Source organism: Cebus imitator, unplaced genomic scaffold, assembly GCF_001604975.1.
Source record: "Cebus imitator isolate Cc_AM_T3 unplaced genomic scaffold, Cebus_imitator-1.0 Scaffold340, whole genome shotgun sequence".
In the NCBI taxonomy this organism is placed as follows: domain Eukaryota; kingdom Metazoa; phylum Chordata; class Mammalia; order Primates; family Cebidae; genus Cebus; species Cebus imitator.
Genome location: NW_016107655.1, coordinates 2,414,444 through 2,424,142, shown reverse-complemented (window position 1 = coordinate 2,424,142; position 9,699 = coordinate 2,414,444). Strand labels below are relative to the sequence as shown.

General features: G+C 52.0%; 1 long non-coding RNA gene across 2 annotated transcripts in view; it reads right to left on the bottom strand.

The window, feature by feature from the left end:
• Positions 1-758: 758 nt before the first annotated feature.
• Positions 759-9,699, bottom strand: part of LOC108287366 — a 25,852-nt gene continuing 16,911 nt past the window's right edge. Inside the window, exons 3-5 of one of the 2 annotated variants that reach the window (XR_005196484.1) lie at positions 3,229-3,333; positions 1,359-1,570; positions 759-782 (exon numbers count right to left, since the gene is read on the bottom strand). This is a non-coding gene — a long non-coding RNA (uncharacterized LOC108287366). The remainder of the gene's footprint in view (positions 783-1,358; positions 1,571-3,228; positions 3,334-9,699) is intronic. The other variant, XR_005196485.1, reaches the window with a different exon arrangement.

Below are 9,699 nucleotides of genomic sequence, written 5' to 3'. Positions count from 1 at the left end.
CCCTCTCCTCCAGTGACTGCACAGGAGAGGTCTAGCTGCCCACACTTCTGTGGGAGGAAAACCTCCAAGAACACATGCTAATATGCCATCAGGGGGTAGAACCCTGGCTGCATTTTCTTCACTTGTAACTCTGACCCTCTTTCCTCATCTGTGAGATGTGGGTTCATAGGGCTACAGTAAGAACCAGTGAGAATTATTTGCAAATACTCCAGAAATTGTGTCATTGTCTATAAGGACATGTGTAGCTCTTGGCTCATTCATTTACTTGCTTGTTCCTTCTTGTAACATTTAACTCCATTCTGTCTGCCCAGAGCAGCATCCTCCATCTCCCAGGATCTACTCTTCACTCTTTTCTGACCACGAGCTTTGAATGGGAAATGTCATATTCCTGGTTACCCTCTTCACAGTGATTGGTCCAAGGGTGAGCAATTGGCTCCAGTTGGGTCAGTTAGCATTCCTCCCTGAAATTTTTCAGTGTGAAACTGTAAAGAAGTAGCTTAATTCACCTGCTGATTTGGAGCCAGAAAGCTCTGGAGCCATTTATGGTCAAGTCCTTCACCATGGGGAGGAACCGGAGCAAGGGCAGAAGATGCAAGTGAATTCGGGTGTGGTGTCAGTCCTTGGTTCCAGCCATCTCTGAGGCCCATCTACACCCCGCTCTCCCTGCTGTTATGAGAACTTTCCTAAAGAAACTTCCTTTTGCCTAAACTTGTAACCGAAGGAGTCTTGACTAAGACAGCTGCTTTGTTGAATGTTTATTGAGCAATTCCACCTGCCAAGCCCTGGAGATACAACAAAGAAGACATGGATCCTTTCCTCTGAAGAGTCAGCGTGTCAGAGAAGACGACAGGCAGGTGATGGGGCTGCCACAGTCGTAGCGCAGAGCAGGCATGCTCTGCTTTCCTTAGGGGAGTCCACCAACATCTCTTAGGGGGATGAGGCGCCTATCCAGAGCCTTAGGTAAGACTCCCAAGTGGTGCTGGGAGGGGAACTGCAGGCCTGGGGGGAGTCCCAGGAGACTGTTGGTATGTGGGGGATGGACGAAGCCCTAACAGCTTGCATGTATAAAGGCAGAGGATGTGGATTGACGCAACCCTGCTGGGGAACAGAGCATTTCCTGAGCTTTCAGGTTTTAGGTGGAGAAGGACAAAGGTCAGATCAGAAGGACGTTGTGGACACGGCTTGAGAGCATGATAGTAGTGGGAGTTGCTGAGGAGCTGGGTGCAACCAGGGTCATGGTACTTGTAGGAAGAGGTGTACCAGGCGAGCCACAGGCACTGGGAAGGCTGCTTACAGCATGCTAAGGCGATTACCTAGTTTCTACCTACAGCCTTCACCCTGTACCTCGGGATACTCACCTGAAGGTAGTCAGCAGGAGCTCTGCCATGCAAACAAGCTCAGCCTTCTCCTGAAGATAGTCCCGTCATCAGGACCATGGGGACAGGCCAGCCCCTCTGCATATCCTGCCTGCCCCACTGAGCAGCAGGCACAGGCCAGCAGTCCCATGGTGGACTGGCTTTGCTGTAGGCACCATGCCCTCTGCTCCTGTGAGACCCCGGAGCAAGCTGCCCTGGCAATAAACGTATTTCCTTACAATTTTAAAAGCAGCAGCAGCAACAAGTGAGCCCTTTGGTTTATACAGGAGGAAAACAGAGCATTTAGAGGAGGAGGACCTCATGGAGCCCCTCTCAGCTGCACAGGACCAGAGGTATGCTCCTTCTAGAGATCACAGCCCTTCTTTCTCCCCCAGCAGTCCTTGAGTGACAGGCACCCTGCTGGGGGCTTAGTACACCAAGCAGAAGGGCCCCCAGTCCAGGGGCAGCCAAGAGGTCAGCCTATGTGGAGCCTATGTGCTGGACACAAAAGCAGGCAGTCAGCTCAAGGCAAAGGGATTTCCTGGACACTTGTACCTCAAGCTGTGGTCAGAGATCAGTGAGCACCACAAAGGCCATCAGGAGGTGGCGTGAACAGGTAAGTAGCTGAGGTCAAATAGCTGGAGAGTTTGCAAAGGCTCAAATACATCTCCCCGGATGCTCTGCCAGATAGAATCCCATTTGCCCCTCATCCCCCACAGCACCTTGTTCTGCCTCCTGCAGTGACAGATCACATGATTCTGTGAATTGTTTGCCTACCATGCTGTGAGACTCTGAAGACAGGGCCTGGTTTGTTCACCCTGCAGCCCCAGCTCCAGCCTAGGCCTGGTGTGGGACAGAGGCTGCAAATAAGAGTTGTTAGCAAATAAATGATCACTTGAAAAGCTTTCACTCATACCTCAGGGAGAGCTAGCAGTGCATGTTGAAGCCAGGACAGCCCCAGAGACTGGAGGAGATCTCAGAAAAGGGCCACAGGACAAGCAGCAAACTTGGATCCGGAGAGCTTGATCTGAGACAAGCTGAGGGAGAGGGGAGGAAATAGCTGGGCCAGGCTGCCTCTCCAGGAGTGTCCCAGGAGAGGAAGCCAAGAGCAGAGAGGACACGGATGCAGGGAGGTGACAGGCCTGGAATGGGAGGAACCCACAGGTGAGGGGGCTCAGGACAGAGAATAAGGACCCAGAGTCCCTCATAATCTCAGCCACAGGAAAGATCTCAGCACTGGCCTGGACATCTTCATAATGCCCACGGTGACCAAGGCCCCACCCCTAGGCTCAATGGACCCCCAGGAGTCGGGGTGGCTAGGACGCACACTTAGGAAGGCTGGATGAGGCAGCATCTGGCAGAACAGGGTGAACCCTGTGACCAGACTGGTGAATGTGAGGAGCTGCAGGCTGAGAAGGAAATTGCTGGGCAGAGGCTATTACTGTGGTATCCTCAGTGACTTATCAGGAGTGTGGCATATGGGCCCACTCAGTGGTACACTGGGTTGGCAGGGGAGAGGTGGGAGCTGTGGGACTGCAGGCAGGGAGTGACTTCTAATCTGGATGGGGGTCAGAGCCACTTCATTGCTAGAACAGCAAGTGGAGGGGAAGCAGGACTTAGCTGGGTGCTGGGGTGGCCTTTGAGTACCATGTCCAGGCACTCAGGCACTCAGGACAGAGGGAAATGGAAAGTGACCCACCAGGTGGAGAAGAGGAAAGGTGAAGCTGGAGGGGGATTGAGACCATCCAGGAGGGCTATGTAGGCCAAAGCCAGAGCTGAATGCCGCCCTGAGTGCCTGCAGGGTGCCAGGGAAGGGCTGCAAGCAGGGAGTGGCAAGGTGAGATTAGCATTTCTGGAAGAGTTGCAGACTCACCCTGTCTTCCCCACCATCCTCCACTCCAAGGTCCACAGTGCTGTGCCCCATGGTATTTCTTTGGCAGCTGTGTCCTTCAGCTCTCAAAAATGACCTACAGGAGGGCTGGGACAGACAGAGAGGGGTGGGAGTAGGCAAGCTGCCCATGAGCAGCTCCACCCTGGGGCCCCACTCCAGGAGACTCCCTGCTGCGCAGTGACGATGGCAGGGATCAGGCCCAGGCTTGCTTAGACCCCGAATCCCTGGGCATGGGAGAAAGTGTGGCCACTACGTCTTGGGCCTCACCCAGAATGAAGTACCCTTTAGGAGCCCATTGGCTTCTCAAGGCATTGGGCCTGGCCTGCAAGCCTTCCCCACCTGCCTGGCCCTCCCAGCCCTGGCTTCTCGTTGGGCTGGTCTGGCCAAGCTGGAAGGCCCCAGAGCCACATTTTGGGCCCAGCCCTCACCCGTACCTGCGTCAGTGCTGCCTGCCTCCCACCTCGGGCTTAAGGAGAGGGCCCACCCTGCGCTCTGGCTCCTCACCAGCTATCTGGGACTCTCCCGTCCCCATTGCTTGTCAGATAGCCTGGGTTGGGCTGTGCTTCTGAACCCCATCCTCCCCCATCCCCGCCACTACCCAGCTCAGCATCTTCCAGGGATGCCCAGTTCCCAGGCCCTGCCTCAGGTAAGGGCCACATTGCCACTCCTTTGCACAGCTCCAGCTGGCAGAAAACAAAAATGTGCACAGGATAGGGGCTGAGATCCCTAACCCTTCCCCGCTTCTACAGGCACCCTGCCCCCCTCACTTGCTCCCTATGACCACGCCAAGCCATAGTGTATGGCACTTCCCCTGTACTCCTGGGAGAGAGATTTTTACCACGTGGGGACTTGGTGAGAGGTGATTCATCACTTTCAGCAACAGGATGATGCAATCTATAGCTTCCCACAGGAGAAGGGAGGGAGGGGGCACCTGGAGCAGGTCCAGGGCGATAGGGAAGAGAATCACATGTCCAAGGACTGTTTTCAGCCCCTTCTCTAATATTGTGCTGGGCATAGATGGCACAGCATCTCTGCCTTGGAGGAGCTCAAGCTGGCTAGAGGTAGACGATAGAAAGCTGATAATATGTGGAGCAGGTGTTTATGAAGCAGGAAGCTGAGGTCCCTGCTTCATAAAGAGACCTGTGATCTAGAGGCAGCCAGAAAACCTCAGAGGAAGACCATCTCAGCTAAGGCCTACAGGTTGACTTGTCCAGTTAAAGAAGGAGAGTGAGGCTAGAAGGATGAGCCAGAGTGACATGAGGGAGAGGAAGGCACAGGGAGGACAGCAGACATGCTACTTGGCTAGTGAGTGGAGGGCCAAATGGTACAAGATGGGCCTGAAGAGAGGGTGGCCAGGATAGCATGGGCTTCAGGAAATGCCTACTGCCTGCAGGGCGCTTTTTGGTGAGATGCCCATTGGCTGGATAGGGGGATGCAGCTCCTGCCAGGGTCCTGGGTATACAACCCAGAATAATGCCCTCTAAACGGCTCACTCCTGCTTCTGTCCCAGGAGCCCTGGACCATACTACAGGGTTAGAACCACAAGAGTGTCCTCTGTGAGCTGTTCTGTCCTCCCAGTACCCCAGCCAAACCAGCACTTTGCTTTCACTGACCACATAATAACTTATTTTGCAAATAGGCCTCTGAGGTTCAGAGTAGCCAAGGAACTTGACTCAAGTCATGGGGCACATCAGAGGAGAAGGAGGTTCAAGGCTGTCCAATGCCAGAGCACTGGGCAATGTTAATGAGCATCACACACTACACAAACAGGCACTTTTCTGCAGGACTTTTCAGAGCCTTTAATGTGCCAGTGGATGAGAGGCATGTATAACATGTATAACGCATTTTCTCCTTTTGTCCCTAACGGACTTCTTTCATCCCCAGTGGATCTGCTGTCTCCCGAGCCTACTCTGGGGCCTGCTCTCTGAACTGTGGGGTCAGAGATGGGATTTTGCAGGCCTCCCTGCTCTATGCTCTTTGTATGTTGACCTTAGCACTGTCGTTTTTTGCTTTTCTATTTGCATCTAGGGAGACTGGCTTTTAATTGGAGGTCTACACGAGCTTGGGTAAAGGAGAATGGGGAAGCTAAGCTCCCCTGACCTCCAGCCTTCACAAAAGACTTCTTCATTCCATGCGCATTACCTGAGGCCTTGGATCACCTATGTTGCTGTGTCTATGGCTCAAGAAGGGACACTCCCAGGTCAAAGAGCCGCTCTGGGTCACAAGGGTGCCAGGGTGTTTCGGGAAGGCTTCCAGGAAGTGGTAGTGTTTTATTGTGAAGGAAAGGTGGGAAAAGAGCAAAAGACAAGAGCAAAAGCATAAAGGAAGGAGCCGCAGTGAAAGGAAGGGGAGGGATCACAGGGCCTGAGGCTTGGAAGAAGCCAAGAAAGGAAATCAGTGCTGGTGGTAGAGGCCTTGCGGCAACGAGGGATTTGGACTGGGATCTAGGGGTGTCAGAACCATAGAAGGTACTTGAGACAGGGATGACTAAATCAAATTCACAAACAATTCTAGCCTGGATTCACTGCCAGCAGAAGGGATTCCTGGCATTTCTTCCTCCTTGTGAACTCGTCTCACTCCTGCTGCAATGCGCCAGCTCTGACCCAGCCCATGCCACCTCCTTGGCCTTCCTTCCCGAAGCCTCCTTGTCCTGGCATCTCTGTCATCTCTGCTCCCCTGCAAACTCCTGTGGATAGCCTCACATTGCCCTCGCTGAGAACCTTGCACCAGGCTCTTTCCATTGTTCCTGTGCTCATGGCCGGCTCCTCAGCAAAGCCATCTGTGTCCACCGTATTTCTGCTTACCAGGGACTGTCGCCAGTGCCTTTAAAGAAGGATGGTGCCTCTGGGGCACCAAGAAGTGGCTGGGGCACCAAAAAAAATATTGGCAGGTGCCCTCCTACTCCAAAGAATACGGGATGGCTCTTTTTCCTTAGCGCAGGCTGCTCTCTATCCCAGCTTTCCTGGAGCCCATCCCTGGTCTTTGGGAAAGGGACAGGTTCCACCAAACCAGAGACTAGCCCTCAGAGTTACCCTGACCAACATACTGAATGCTCACTTCACTCCCAAAAGGCAGATGCCAAAAGCTGCCTGAAGGAGAGCATGGTGACAGAAGAAAGGGGCCTGACTGGAGGCATTAGCCCACAACAATCTGCCACCCCCACCCCACCCTTGGGACTGTGAGGGATCCAGATGGCTAGACTAAGGCTGCTGTTATCTGTGCTCTCTGGGCCAGGCTACGACAGGACTGGCTACCTTCAGGGCTCTGACTGACACATCTTCTCTTTGATGGGCTAATTATTTGATATGGTTGTCCTCGGTTGTTTGAGTAGTGACTTTTCCCATCTCTGCTGGGATCCTGGGGATGGGGTCACTGTGGTCAGCTCATGACAAGCACTGTCCCCTCAAAATACCTGGCATGCTGTAACATGCTCTTCTTGGAATTCTCTCTCCCTTGGCTTCCGTGAAGGGTCAGAGAAGCCTCAGAATCTCGTGAATCTGCTGTTTAACTCCCTGCTGGCATGTTAGGTATTTTTACAATTGTTCTGAAATCCCATTATCTCAGCCTTCTGAACAGGCTCAGTGTCTCGTGCTGACTGAATACGTGACTGACCACCAATCCTCCCCTGCCGGCCTCACTCGTGGGGATGCCAGAGAGCCCTGGGCTGCGGGCTCTCCGAAGCCTGCTCCTCTGACTTCAACGCGCTCTCTTCTCCTGAGGCCAGGACCGTGGGAAAAGCACAGTGATCGCAAAAATAGAATGGAATGGTCTTGGCCACACTGGATAATTGTAAACAGTGAATGATGTTTCAAAGAAAAACAAAAGTAAAAATTATAGCATTGATGAGCTGGGAGAAGCTCAGTTAATTTCACTCATTCTAGGTAGCCAGCACTTCCCACAGGTGTAATTTTACACTCACCGGTGTTATTATTGTTATTATTTGCTTAATTCATTCAAGCAAATAATATTTCACTATTTAAATAAATATTTATTTATTGAATACCCCTTTATTTATTGTAGATGCTTGGGTTACATTCATTATCAAAGCAAAGACCCTGTCCTCCAGGGGCTTACATTCCAGAGAATTGGTGGGGGAGGTAGAGGACAGCAAACAATGGACTCAAAAATCTCAAAGTGACAGAGAATGTTAAAGGTGGTAAGTGCTAAGGAGCAGAAGCCTAAGAGCAGGTTAAGCATTGCTGGGGGTTGGGGGATGGCTGTGGTTCTCAACAGAGCAGAGGCAACCTCTGCGGGGAACATTCCAGAAGGAGCAACTAGCAGAGGCCTATGGGAGGAACAGGCTGGAGCCAGGCAGCTGGAGCAGGGCAGAGGGGAGGGCAGGGAGAGGAGGTCCAGGAGGTACCAGCCTGGTCACTGGCTCACTATATGGCGTTGGGCTTTTAAGAGAATGAAATGGGAGCAGGGAATGGGAGTGGTGCCCTGTGAGAGCCCCAGGAAGGCAGGGTCTGCAACCTAATGCCTAGAACAGGGCATGGCACCTGGCAAGAACGCAAAAATTCCACTGGAATGAATGAACGAATTCATGAATCCCAGCCCGGAGACTGTGCCTATACTTCCCCAGAGAGATCGGACTGGAGGTACATTTGGACAAATCTACTTCCAATCTGGTCGTTGCATCTGAACCAGAGCTTCATATCCTTATCAGCTGGGGAGTTTTCTAACTCTTTATACCCAGACAACCTCCCCAAAAGTCTTAATTATCAGGCTGGATGGAGGAGGGTCCTGAGAGGGGCCCCCATGTGTAGGTGATTCTCACCTGTACCCCCTCCCTAGTGAGAAACATCAGTCTCGGCTATTTCCAAATACTCAACACCTGGCATCGTATCCAGCCCCACGGCACACATTTAATGAATGAACAAATGTTTGTTGACTGAATTCATGGACATTTAAATGCATGGACAGGGCTAATTGCCTTTTTTCAATTTTCAACTCAGATGTCTGAGGTTGCATAAAGAAATAGCATTCCAGAGAGCATGGGAATGGGAAGGCTGAAGCCATTGTTATCTCTGTCCCTCCACCCTCATCCCCCAGAAACATGCCATTACCTATTATCTGGGTCTCTTGTGCTTTTTTGACTTTGATCATATCTGTCCTGAACAAGGGGTAGCAAGGGGAGTTTAGGGATTCTGAAAGCAACTCAATGTATTTCTCCAGAGCTCCGAGCCAGCAGAGCCTCTCCTCAGATGAGAGGGCTGCTGAGGAGTGAGGCTTTGCTACTAGATGGCCCAATGCTCCCAAAGAAAAAGGTTCATGAGCCTGGAGAGCCAAGGAGTGGGGTGGCCAGAGGGACAAAGGGAGGCAGCCTGTTCACTTCCCTTTCCGTGCAGGAGGGGCTTGCCCACATTCCAGGGTCAGGTATGAAATTCTGCTGCAGGAAATGCTGGGGCTTTGAGGACAGTCATGTCCACCACTTCCCTTCTCACTGCTTGGCCCAGCTTCCCTTCTGTGGAGCCTGGGGCTCCAGCTTAGGGTGCCTGGGTCTCACAGATTCCTGGCCTCTTGCTTGCAGGTGCTGGCTGCCAGAAATTTTTGCATATCAACAGTAAAGAGCTCCTTATTATCTCAACATACTTGGAATAAACATAGCCATTTTTTTTTCTCTTCCCAGAATTCAATAAAGGCCAGAAATTCCACAGGGCATCTGACTCAACTTCTATTTTCTCTGTTCTCTTGTTTCCCACCCCGCTCCCCAGCATCACACCATAACCTTGAAAGGGCAAGATCGGGTGCTCCATAGCCAGGCAATGAAGCCACTGCTGCACCTGGTGCCCAGGAGTCCCTTGACCTCTTTCAGGCCAGGGCCCACCTGTACACCCCACTGAGGGGTCAACTTTGTACTCAGGAGACTGGGAAGTGAGCAGGGGAGGGCCTAGGACAGAAGTCAGGCAGCCAGGGTTCAAATCTGCTCCTCCACTTATCTACTGTTGGCAAAGGAGTTACCCTCTCTGAGACTCAGTTTTCTCACGCCTAAAAGACGTGTGTCAAAAGTTTCTTCCTCTTAGAGTGGATGTAAGGATTGAATGGGTAATGCGCAGAGAGCACTTCATAAACAATAGCTAGCGACTGCATCTTCATTAATGTGGAGCACTTTCCTATTCCAACTACTGCGGAAGGATCCAGGATCCTGAACTGAACTAGATATGTGCCAGGCCCGAAGAGACCACCTCGGCAAGGAGACAGACAAGGAAACAGGAGGCTTTGGGTTTTGCATGATTAAATGTGTGATTCAATTAAATGTGTGATTCAAGATAGAGAGGAAGGTGGGATTAACCCTTTACAAAGAGTTCAAGACAGTTTCACAGAGGAAAGGGACCCCTAAAAAGGCTGTCAAGGTTGAATAGGAGTCCTTCGGACAAACAAGGGAGAGAGGACATCACAGGGACATCACATCAGAGGGGAGGGGAGGGAAGGAGACAGAAGGGGAGGGGAGGG